The following is a 13,432-nucleotide window of genomic DNA, read 5'->3' on the forward strand; positions in this document are numbered from 1 at the left end:
GACACTGATTTACATGAAGTAGCAATTAGAAGACTTGTTATTACATATAGGAGAAATGTTACTTTGGGTGAGAAATTGAACAAAAATAGCAGACAACGGAAAAAAACGTAACAAAAAAAATGAACAGTGGCTGACTAATTTTGCTTCTAAAGGCAACAAAAAATGTGGCAATTGCCCACAATGTACCGTATTTTTCGCCGTATAAGACGCACTTTTTCTTCCCCAAAACTGGGGGGAAAAAGTCGGTGCGTCTTATACGGCGAATACACCCCTATCGCGGCGGTCCCTGTGGCCATCAACGGCCGGGACCCGCGGCTAATACAGGACATCACCGATCGCGGTGATGCCCTGTATTAACCCTTCAGACGCGGCGATCAAAGCTGACCGCCGCGTCTGAAGGGAAAGTGACACTAACCCGGCTGCTCAGTTGGGCTGTTCGGGACCGCCGCGATTTCACCGCGGCGGTCCCGAAGAGCCCGACTGAATAGCCGGGTTAGTGTTTACAGGACACCGGGGGGGACCTTACCTGCCTCCTCGGTGTCTTCTCCGTTCAGGGATCCCCTGTATGGCCGGCGCTCTCCTTCCTCGTCATCACGTCGTCGCGTACGTGCGTCGGCGTGCGTAACGACGTGATGGCGGCGACGGAAAGCGAGGATACCCGGCCGGCAGCAGAGGCGTTCCAGAGTGACGGGGACACGGCGACAGTGATGGAGCGACATCCAGGGCAGCGGTGACGGGTCTGGAGCGGCGGGGACACGTGAGTATTACCTCCTCCTGCAGTGGTCTTCAATCTGCGGACCTCCAGATGTTGCAAAACTACAACTCCCAGCATGCCCGGACAGCCAACGGCTGTCCGGGCATGCTGGGAGTTGTAGTTTTGCAACATCTGGAGGTCCGCAGGTTGAAGACCACTATTGGGGTCAAAATCTTTATTTTTTAAGATTTTGCCCCTAAAAATTGGGTGCGTCTTATACGCCGGTGCGTCCTATAGGACGAAAAATACGGTAAATATAATGTAAATAATAATGTAATTAATTTGGGAGGCGATACTTACACCATCACTGATTTGATTACATGTAGATCCACGTATGTAGTATACTTTGTAACATGTAGTTGTAATTTCTACTACATAGGTAAAACAAACCGGCAATTAAGGATTAGATTTAGGGAGCACACCTATTCATTACGAACAGGTTTAGGTTCCCCCGAGATCTATTCAACATATGAAGGAAGTGCATGCTAACAGTCCTGAAGGCCTCAAATTTGGAGGCTTGGAAGTTATTCGGCACACAGATTCCCCCTTAGATAGGAATCTTAGATTATTGAGAGCAGAATCACATTGGATAATGCGTTTGGAAGCGCAAGGCCCGCTCGGCTTTAATGACCGAGTTGATACGGCCCCTTTCTTAGAATAAATCTGCTCCTCTAATTATTTTCTCTTACGTCCTAAATAGGGCTATAAATACATTTCTATGCTTTGATTAGTGTTGAGCGGCATAGGCCATATTCGAATTCGCGAATATTCGCGAATATATGGACGAATATTCGTCATATATTCGCGAATATTCGCATATTCGTTATCTCCTCGTTTTATTTTCGCATATGTGAAAATTCGCGTATGCGAAAATTAACATATGTGAAAATTTGCATATACAAAATTAGCATGTGCGAAATTCGCATATGCGAAATATAGCGTATGCTAATTTTCGCAGATGCGAATTTACGCACGGCAGTCTCACACAGTAGTAGTAGAGCCTTCTTTACACCACACAAGCTGGAAGCAGAGAGGGATGATCACTGTGATGTGTACTGTGAAGAAAAAAAAATAAAAAAAATTAAAAAAAAACGAATATTCGTAATTACGAATATATAGCGCTATATTCGCGGAATTCGCGAATTCGCGAATATGCGATATTTGCGAATAATATTCGAATTGCGAATATTCGCAAGCAACACTAGCTTTGATATAGATTACATGTTATTCAGTGATATCTATGCTTTAATATTTCTCAGCTTTTTATATCTTTTAATATCACGTAAGTTCCGGTGGATAAGTCACATGATCATTGCACACTCGCCAGCATAATAAAAAGCCGAGCGCAATGATGCTAGTTAGAGGCTGGACGAAGCGCACATAGCGCAAAATAACCGGTTAACGCCTCACACCTGAGCGCCCGTTACAGCATGGTCCCCGTTCCGTTGGTCTAACCATCATTGATTCCTAGGAGCTGGCTGTCGCTAACCTAACGGTGAGTGCGGATATTTCATCTTTGAATCTATCTTCTATGCACATTAATAGTTTTCTTTAAAATTACTGGTCAGAAAAATTAAAAAATTAGCACACATGTTCATGATCCCTTTGTGTACCACAATTGATCACCAAATTTGGCAGCCATATTGGATTGCGCCATATTCTGCAAACATAGTTTTCTGTGAAATTGCTTGTCAGAACAATGTGAAAATTAGCAGTCATGTCCATGATGACCTTCTCCACCATCAGAGGTCAAAGCAATCGTGTTATATAACCCGGCTGTGCAGCTTGGCCACCTGGATTGCTGCTTGCAGCTATATTTAATATGTTCTTCTTATCTTTTAGATTTATCCCAGCTGGTAGCAGGGTCGGTTTTAGGCATAGCGTGGCCCAAGACAAAATCAAAAGAGGGGCCCCAAAAGTCGTAATAGAGCACTAACCAGATTTGCACATTTTTGGTCACTTCAAATACCATAAAAAATATCTAAAAAGCAATTGAAAAGTCCCATTAAAAAAAATGGTACCGATAAAAACTACAAATCAAAGCGCAAAAAATGACCCTCACATCCCCATATACAGAAAAATAAAAGAGCAATAGGGATCAGAATATACAATTTTATATTTTTGTATAGTCCCCCCACATAAGGTTGTCAGTATAGTTCCCCAACATTAGGTTGGCAGTATAGTTCCCCCCACATAAGGTTGTCAGTATAGTTCCCCAACATTAGGTTGGCAGTATAGTTCCCCCCACATTAGGTTGTCAGTATAGTTCCCCCCACATTAGGTTGGCAGTATAGTCCCCCCACATAAGGTTGTCAGTATAGTTCCCCCCACATAAGGTTGTCAGTATAGTTCCCCAACATTAGGTTGGCAGTATAGTTCCCCAACATTAGGTTGGCAGTATAGTCCCCCCCACATTAGGTTGTCAGTATAGTTCCCACCACATTAGGTTGTCAGTATAGTTCCCCAACATTAGGTTGGCAGTATAGTCCCCCCCACATTAGGTTGTCAGTATAGTTCCCACCACATTAGGTTGTCAGTATAGTCCCCCCACATTAGGTTGGCAGTATAGTTCCCCAACATTAGGTTGTCAGTATAGTCCCCCCACATTAGGTAGGCAGTATAGTTCCCCGGGGTACGTCACTTTGTTGAGTGCCTATGAGTTGGATGCAGTTGTAAGATCACATTTTAGGTGGCCATATCAAAGCTGTCTATGATGTCAGCAACTACTGTATGTGAATAATTATGACAGCATTGATATTGCAATGTAGCCACATTTAACTTTCAGTAACCCCCAAATCTACCGGAGCTTTGGTTGGCCATCCAGTCATGGTGTACAGATTGCCTTCTCTGTCTACTTAATGCATCCCAAAGTCACCATGACTTGAAACATCTACTACACCCTTATACCAGGTCTCTACAGGGTTTCCGCCAACTCCACAAAGAGATACCCATTTCTAGCACCTTGGGGCAAGCTTAAAGGGGTACTCTGGTGGAAAACAAATGGAGGAAGTTGTGTAGTTCTTTCCGGTCTGACCACAGTGCTCTCTGCTGCCACCTCTGTCCATGTAATATCTGGTGATCATGAAGGCCAGTGGAGCATTGGCGAACCGGTAGAGTTGTACGGAACTCGACTACGGCCTAGACATCTGCCATTCATCAATGGAAACCACTGTGAACATTTGTATAGATAGAACTCGGATAGACTGAGCCGTGGTAAATGACCTCCAGGGATGACCTGTAACCACTGCACAAGTCCTGCAGGAACACAAAGGAACTTAGTTCCTGCACTTTTTGCACAGCAGGAACACTGTTCCCATTAGGTGGAGTCCTGCAGGACCAGCCCTTGAGTGGAAATCTTGGGTGAGCTCCCACACTTTTTTCCCCCAGGACTTGACCCCTGGGTGTAACATGACCCCATAGAATGTATCACATTGGCCGCAGTCTGTCAGCCTGACTGTCAAAAATGGCAAAAATGACAAAGTTTCACATTGCAGGGTTAACAATGTAGAAAATGCAAGGTGAACGTGAGATCTGCCCTGACCATAACCTGCAAAGCATAACAAAGAGTTATGGGAATGGAGCTGCATATTAGGTATAGGGACATCCAAGCCAGGGTCACAGGAAGAGCAGAAAGTGAGAGACTGTCAGAGGAACCAGCTCTTTACTATAAAAATCCCATCTACTCTGTGTAGAACAGAGTTCTTATTAACTAGGGTTCCTCCGGCTGTTGCAAAACTACAACTCCCAGCATGCACGGACAGCCTTCGGCTGTCCGTGCATGCTGGGAGTTGTAGTCTTGCAACAGCTGGAGGCACTCTGGTTGGAAAACACTGGTGTAGAATCAACAGAATTTTGCTCTAACCCTTTCGAAACAGACAACAGACTAGCAGGGCCGGTTCTGCCCATAGGCAAAGTAGGCAGCCGCCTAGAGCGCCCTCTTGATGGGGCGCCACTCTGCCTGCAGAAATAAAGGAGGTTTGTTACAGTGTGTCACCCCAGTAGTAAGAAGATTACATGAGGAGGAGGTTTGTTACTGTGTGTCATCCCAGTAGTTTGAAGATTACATGAGGAGGAGGTTTGTTACAGTGTGTCACCCCAGTAGTAAGGAAATTACATGAGAAGGAGGCTTGTTACAGTGTATCACCCCAGTAGTAAGGTGACTACATGAGGAGGGTTGCTACAGTGTGTCACCCCAGTAGTAAGGTGATTACATGAGAAGGAGGGTTGTTACAGTGTGTCACACCAGTAGTAAGGTGATTACATGAGGAGGAGGTTTGTTACAGTGTGTCATCCCAGTAGTAAGGAGATTACATGAGAAGGAGGGTTGCTACAGTGTGTCACCCCAGTAGTAAGGTGATTACATGAGAAGGAGGGTTGTTACAGTGTGTCACCCCAGTAGTAAGGTGATTACATGAGAAGGACGTTTGTTACAGTGTGTCACCCCAGTAGTAAGGTGATTACATGAGAAGGAGGGTTGTTACAGTGTGTCACCCCAGTAGTAAGGAGATTACATGAGGAGGGGGTTTGCTACAATGTGTCACCCGACTAGTAAGGAGATTACATGAGTAGGGGGTTTGTTACAGTGTGTGACCCCAGTAGTAAGGGGATTACATGAGGAGGAGGTTTGTTACAGTGTGTCACCCCAGTAGTAAGGAGATTACATGAGGAGGAGGTTTGTTACAGTGTGTCACCCCAGTAGTAAGGAGATTACATGATGATGAGGTTTGTTACAGTGTGTGACCCCAGTAGTAAGGGGATTACATGAGGAGGAGGTTTGTTACAGTGTGTCACCCCAGTAGTAAGGAGATTACATGAGGAGGAGGTTTGTTACAGTGTGTCACCCCAGTAGTAAGGAGATTACATGAGGAGGGGGTTTGTTACAGTGTCTCACCCCAGTAGTAAGGAGATTACACGAGGAGGAGGTTTGTTATAGTGTGTCACCCCAGTATAAGGTGATTACATGAGGAGGAGGTTTGTTACAGTGTGTCACCCCAGTAGTAAGGAGACTACATGAGGAGGAGGTTTTTTACAGTGTGTCACCCCAGTAGTAAGGAGATTACATGAAGAGGAGGTTTGTTACAGTGTTTCACCCCAGTAGTTAGGAGATTACATGAGGAGGGGGTTTGTTACAGTGTGTCACCCCAGTAGTAAGGTGATTACATGAGGAGGAGGTTTGTTACAGTGTGTCACCCCAGTAGTAAGGTGATTATATGAGGAGGTTTGTTATAGTGTGTCACCCCAGTAGTAAGGTGGGGCATGTCAAAGGGCTGAGCCAATGGGCGGGGTCAAGGGGTGGCAAAATTAGCTTTGGCCTAGCGGGGTAAAAATCCTCGCACCAGCCCTGCAGACTAGCTGAGTCACATACCGGGAGACTTTATTGAAGCTGTATGTTCACAGTCAGAAGTGAAACTGTAAAAAAAATTGCACCTCGGTTGTCTAAAAGTAGCGACTTTTGTACTTAAACGGTACCTCTCATCAAAAAAACATTTGATATATTATAGATTAATGTATGCAGAATAACTTTACAATTGAATGTTATTAAAAAATATGCTTCTTTCTATTTAATTTTCCACTTTGAAGAAATGACCACTAGGGGTCTCCCTACCAGTCCTGGCAGCAAGCATTTCAGACTCATGCTGGAGTCCTAAACACTACGAGCTGCCAGTCTGCTTTGTTCACAAAGGAGAACACTCAGAGCTGCCAGCCTGCTTTGTTCACAGCCTGTTTGGCTGTGAACAAAGCAGGCTGGCAGCTCTGAGTGTTTAGGACTCCAGCATGTGTCAGAAATGCTTGCTGACAGGACTGATCGGGAAAAATACAATAGAAAGAAGCATATTTTTCATTAACATGCTATTGGAAAGTTATTCAACATTCATTAATCTAAAATATATCAAAAGTTTATTTGATGAGAGGTACCCTTTAATAAGAAGACTCTTTACTTTTTGAGTTCCCCTGTCATTTAGCAAAACTTTTGACATGTCCTAGAGACATATGAGAAGTTTTGTTTCATCGGGGATCAGAGCGTTTGGGCCCCCCACGATCATTAGAGCGAGCGAGGAGAAGCGTGCACTTAAAGGTGCAGTCTAGTGCAGACTATTACTCCTCTGTTCTGCCCGGGCTGAAATTTTTTTTTAATAAACATTCGCTTGCCTTCCTGCGTTCACCTGGAGCGCTGCTCAGCTGATTGGTCCTCTGTTCCTGTCTTCTTTCTGTGCACGGATCATCACACGGTGCTCAGCTGATTGGTCCTCTGTTCCTGTCTTCTTCCTGTGCACGGATCATCACACGGTGCTCAGCTGATTGGTCCTCTGTTCCTGTCTTCTTCCTGTGCACGGATCATCACACGGTGCTCAGCTGATTGGTCCTCTGTTCCTGTCTTCTTTCTGTGTACGGATCATCACACGGTGCTCAGCTGATTGGTCCTCTGTTCCTGCCTTCTTCCTGTGCACGGATCATCACACGGTGCTCAGCTGATTGTTCCTCTGTTCCTGTCTTCTTCCTGTGCACGGATCATCACACGGTGCTCAGTTGATTGGTCCTCTGTTCCTGTCTTCTTCCTGTGCACGGATCATCACACGGTGCTCAGTTGATTGGTCCTCTGTTCCTGTCTTCTTCCTGTGCACGGATCATCACACGGTGCTCAGTTGATTGGTCCTCTGTTCCTGTCTTCTTCCTGTGCACGGATCATCACACGGTGCTCAGTTGATTGGTCCTCTGTTCCTGTCTTCTTCCTGTGCACGGATCATCACATGGTGCTCAGCTTATCACAGGATCAGGCAGGACATTGCTGTGGCCAGTGATATGCTGAGCGCTGTGTGACGATCTGTGCACACGGAAGAAGACCAGACCAGAGGACCAAACAGCTGTAGCGGCGCTACGGGGGAACGTAGGAAGGTGAGTGAAAGTTTATTTTAATTTTTTTTTCAGACCGGGCACTACACTACTCCTTTAAAGGAGTACTCTGAGATATAAAAAACTATCCCCTATTGTAAGGATAAGGAACAAGTGTCAGATTGAGGGTGGGGGGGTCCAACTGCTGGGACCCACACCCCAACCGTGATCTCCCGAAAGGCTCCCCAGCTCTCCTCCTGAATGGGGCGTGCCGACTACTGCACAAAGCGGTGACTGACACTCAACACTCCGTCCCCAAAGTTTTTTTTAAACCCCTTTTAGCACAACAAATGCACATGGAAGCCCCACTGTACACTGGAAGGTATTGAATGGTAGACCTGCGAAACGTGTTGTCCTGAATAATAAGGTCAATCTATCTATTGCATCTGTTGTGTTGACTTTAGGATATTTCAAAAGGTCAACTTTATTGAATAGGTCAACGGGTTTCGGTTTCTTATCAAGAAGAGAAAAGTACATATCCCGCACTCACCCCGTATATGCCAAAGAAGGCGCTTTTATTCCATGCTGGTAAGGTTACAGCGGTTCGGGTCGGGGAGAGGAAAAGATCTGAGCTCAGCCGAGCTTGTGTGACGACGGTTCCATTTCGCGGGTTGTCCGCGAGGTCACACCGACTGATGATGCTCGCAGTTGCGGTTATCGGTGCTAGCATGCGCCTTCCTCAGGTCCACTGTTAAACCCTTTCTAGCACAGCAGATGCATGTGAAAGCCCCACTGTACAATGGAAGATATTGAATGGTGGACTTGTGAAACGTCCTGAATGATGGAGTCAATCTATCTTTTGCATCTGTTGTGTTGACTTTAGCACATGTCAAAAGGTCGACTTTATTGAATAGGTCGACGGGTTTCTGCGCTAGCATGCGCCTTCCTCAGTTCCACTGTTAAGCCTCTTCTAGCACAAGCGATTCATTTGGTAGCTGCTCTATACACTGGAAGGTATTGAAAGGTGGGCCTGTGATACCTGTTGTCCTGAATAATAGAGTCAACCTATCTTTTGCATCTGTTATGTTAACTTTAGGACATGTCAAAAGGTCCAAATGCAATGGTGTCCGCTCACCTCCGGAGGCAGATCCCCAACACACCTGTGCTGCCACGGACCCGCCGGTCCCGCCCCGGCTTCAACAGCGTATGAGAAGGAAAGATTGTCCGTCACCAGGTATGCTCTAAAAGATCACTTTTTATTCATGCCATAGCAAGGAAACAAACATCACAGGACTGTAGTAATATGACACGTTTCGCTCTCTCTTGAGCTTAAACGTAGACTCAGTCTAGACTGAGTCTACGTTTAAGCTCAAGAGAGAGCAAAACGCGTCAGTTTACTACAGTCCTGTGATGTTTGTTTCCTTGCTATGGCATGAATAAAAAGTGATCTTTTAGAGCATACCTGGTGACGGACAATCCTTCCTTCTCATGTCAAAAGGTCGACTTTATTGAATATGTCGACAGGTTTCGGCGCTAGCATGCACCTTCCTCAGTTCCACTGTTAAACCCCTTCTAGTACAAGTGATTCATTTGGTAGCCGCTCTATACACTGGAAGGTATTGAACCGTGGACCTGTGATACCTGTTGTCCTGAAAAATAGAGTCAACCTATCTTTTGCATCTAGCACAACAGATCTTTCATCTGTTGTGCTACTTGTTCCGAGGATTGCTGTGCACTGTGTGAGCTGATAAACTCTTTCTATTATATATATATATATATATATATATATATATATATATATCACACAAGAAAAACGTCCGGCACTCGGGAAGATGCAGGTAAAACTTGTCAATGGCTTTATTCACACGCTTTAAGGCAGGACACAATCTGACGCGTTTCGCACACTCAGGTGCTTAGTCGTAGATAGACATACACTCAATAATGCAGGTTAAAATACACATGAGTTTGGTCACATGACCACATGAATCTTAATTAAAAACAGTTGGTTACAAAACATGGCATTGGGAATCATGATCACATTTAGTCATTCGGAGAAAGTTCACACAAGGGTGCATGCAGATAATGCGGTTTTAAATTTCAATTTTGATTTAAATTTCAATCTCGAATGGTCTGAAAGCTAGTTATTCAATAATACTCCTAAATGTTCCATCATCAAGGATATTCATGTTCATTTGGAGTACATATTTACCAAAATAAATAGTATGGACTATACCTATACATCAGGATCTGAAATATTTATATATAGATTAATAACCGCATGATATGCATCTCGCCGTGCGAACACCCCCCTATGATTTGCGACACTCAAAAAATTATAAATATACAAGAAACGAGGAGTATATATTAGACCGGGAACTAAACATACATGGTTAGCAATGAATTGTATACATCAAATATATTCTCTTATTCAATTTATGCACACGTTAACATTAAATCCAATCTTTTGTTTAACCCTTGCGGGTATCTTGTTCCCAAAAGGAACATCCAATGTGCCTCTCTATTGTATAGCTTCTTTCTAAGATCGCCTCCCCTGGGTCCTAAGGTGACTTTTTCTACTCCCAATACTCGTAAATGGGTGGTATCCCCTGAGTGGGACTCTCTGAAGTGACGTGACAGCATGGAAATGCTTGTTAAGGTACTTTTAGCATCCGTAATATGTTTCCTAAACCTCATTTTTAATGAATTCCCCGAGCATCCTACATACTGCAAATTGCAAACAATACATGTTGCTACGTATATAATGGATTTAGTGTTACAATTGATATACTGGTGTATATTGTATGTCCTACTTGTTGTGCAAGACGTTACAGTATTTGAATTTACCATGTGTGTACATGTGATGCATCTGGTATGACCGCATTTGCGATTACCTATGCTCCAATAAATCTATCGTGATACGTAATGCCGATAAAGGTGGAAATATTATTGTTTTGGATTCAGGGTTATATAAAAAACTTAATGAGGACATGTTATCAGATACATCAACTTACTGTAGATTAAAAAATGACCCCACTAAAACGTACCAAATGGAACTTAAGAAAATATTGGAAGAGGGTGTAGCCCTGGGGGCAATTAACAAAAAACTGGAGGAGTATCTGTTTGTAGAGAATCCAGTTACTCCAGTGTTCCACTCACTCCCCAAGGTGCACAAAGGTGTATTTCCACCTCCCCTTCGACCTATAGTCGCCGGCATTGGATCGCTGGGTGAGCGCCTTGGGGAGTGGGTGGATCACTATCTCCAACCCTTGACTAAAATTACCCCCACGTTTACACAAGATACTAAGCATGTTATCAATATCTTAGAAAAAATTGTTTGGGATGAGCAGTTGTCATGGGCAACCTGTGATGTTATAGGCTTATATCCATGCATTCCCTGGTCTAAGGGCTTAGAGGCTCTGTCTGCCCATATGGAAAAATTCAGCACATACTCCCCTGGTCTGCGGGAATTTATCACCATCGCCACGGAGTTTTTGCTTAAACACAACTACTTTGTGTTTGATGGTGGTTTCTACCTGCAGACCAGGGGAGCATCAATGGGTGCCAAATATTCCCCATCTTTTGCAAATATCTACATGTTTCATTGGGAGCAGCTCTTCATTTTCAGTGATAATAACCCATATCATGATAATATACACTGGATCAGTCGCTATATAGACGATTTATTGATAATCTGGAGGGGTACGGAGACACAATTTTTGGAATTTGTTAGGTACATTGGGAACAACAATTTAAATTTGGGGTTCACCTCACATTTCGATAAAAATACAATTAATTTTTTGGATATTTCGTTGATTAGTGGGAGTAATGGTATAGAAATTCGTCCCTATAGAAAAGATACAGCCTCTAACTCCATTTTATTGGCCTCCTCCTGTCATCCACGACACGTCTTGGATAATATTCCCTTTGAGGAATTATGCAGAATAAAATGTAACTGCTCTTGCGAGAAACAATTTAAAATTGCAGCAGAGGAACTCCATACTAGATTTGAGCATTTGAGGGGTTGTAGCGAAAAAATTCTAAAAAAAGCACAGATAAAAATGGAGGGACTGGGGCGCGAGGAACTAGTATCCTATTCTAGAAGGCATCAAAATAGAAGGGACTTACACAAGGCTGGAGGTAAATTAGCCAAAAATACAATCAAAAATGAAAACATAAATCCGAATAAGGATAAACCACCATTTTTCGTGACATCATACAGTACTCAATTTGGACAGATTAAGAAAATAATAAACAGATATATTACGGTATTAGAAACAGATCCAATATTAAGAGACTTATTATCAGAGGGTATTCCTATTGTGTCCTGGAGAGGCCCCACTATTGGAACCAGAGTCTCACCTAGTCTATTTACTAGTCAAAAGGAAAGTGTAAAGGACCGGGACTGGTTGAGGAGCATAGGTAATCGCAAATGCGGTCATACCAGATGCATCACATGTACACACATGGTAAATTCAAATACTGTAACGTCTTGCACAACAAATAGAACATACAATATACACCAGTATATCAATTGTAACACTAAATCCATTATATACGTAGCAACATGTATTGTTTGCAATTTGCAGTATGTAGGATGCTCGGGGAATTCATTAAAAATGAGGTTTAGGAAACATATTACGGATGCTAAAAGTACCTTAACAAGCATTTCCATGCTGTCACGTCACTTCAGAGAGTCCCACTCAGGGGATACCACCCATTTACGAGTATTGGGAGTAGAAAAAGTCACCTTAGGACCCAGGGGAGGCGATCTTAGAAAGAAGCTATACAATAGAGAGGCACATTGGATGTTCCTTTTGGGAACAAGATACCCGCAAGGGTTAAACAAAAGATTGGATTTAATGTTAACGTGTGCATAAATTGAATAAGAGAATATATTTGATGTATACAATTCATTGCTAACCACGTATGTTTAGTTCCCGGTCTAATATATACTCCTCGTTTCTTGTATATTTATAATTTTTTGAGTGTCGCAAATCATAGGGGGGTGTTCGCACGGCGAGATGCATATCATGCGGTTATTAATCTATATATAAATATTTCAGATCCTGATGTATAGGTATAGTCCATACTATTTATTTTGGTAAATATGTACTCCAAATGAACATGAATATCCTTGATGATGGAACATTTAGGAGTATTATTGAATAACTAGCTTTCAGACCATTCGAGATTGAAATTTAAATCAAAATTGAAATTTGAAAACCGCATTATCTGCATGCACCCTTGTGTGAACTTTCTCCGAATGACTAAATGTGATCATGATTCCCAATGCCATGTTTTGTAACCAACTGTTTTTAATTAAGATTCATGTGGTCATGTGACCAAACTCATGTGTATTTTAACCTGCATTATTGAGTGTATGTCTATCTACGACTAAGCACCTGAGTGTGTGAAACGCGTCAGATTGTGTCCTGCCTTAAAGCGTGTGAATAAAGCCATTGACAAGTTTTACCTGCATCTTCCCGAGTGCCGGACGTTTTTCTTGTGTGACTTTTACTAAGCCGGGAGCGGTACCGGTGTCCGTAGCACGAGACAGTGCAGCAAACGCGAGAGTGGTGAGCAGCCTTACTTTATCTGCATATATATATATATATATATATATATATATATATCTTTTGCATCTGTTGTGTTGACTTTAGGACAGGTCAAATGGTCAACTTCATTGTCGACGGGTTTCGGCGCTTGCATGCGCCTTCCTCAGGTCTTGCCCAACAAATACATCTTGAAGCCCCACTGTACACCGGAAGGTACTGAACAGCAAACCTGTGAAACGTGTTGTCCTAAATAATAAAGTCAATAAAGACTTATCGTATGACATATGTTTTC

At 43.2% G+C, this 13,432-nt stretch overlaps 1 protein-coding gene across 1 annotated transcript in view; it reads right to left on the reverse strand.

Annotated features, from left to right (window-relative positions):
- LOC130281964 (rap1 GTPase-activating protein 1-like) overlaps window positions 1–13,432 on the reverse strand; it is a 147,459-nt gene that overhangs the window by 116,868 nt on the left and 17,159 nt on the right. The gene's annotated exons all lie outside the window — the stretch shown is intronic.

This window comes from Hyla sarda, chromosome 7 (genome assembly GCF_029499605.1).
Source record: "Hyla sarda isolate aHylSar1 chromosome 7, aHylSar1.hap1, whole genome shotgun sequence".
NCBI classification, from domain to species: Eukaryota; Metazoa; Chordata; class Amphibia; order Anura; family Hylidae; genus Hyla; species Hyla sarda.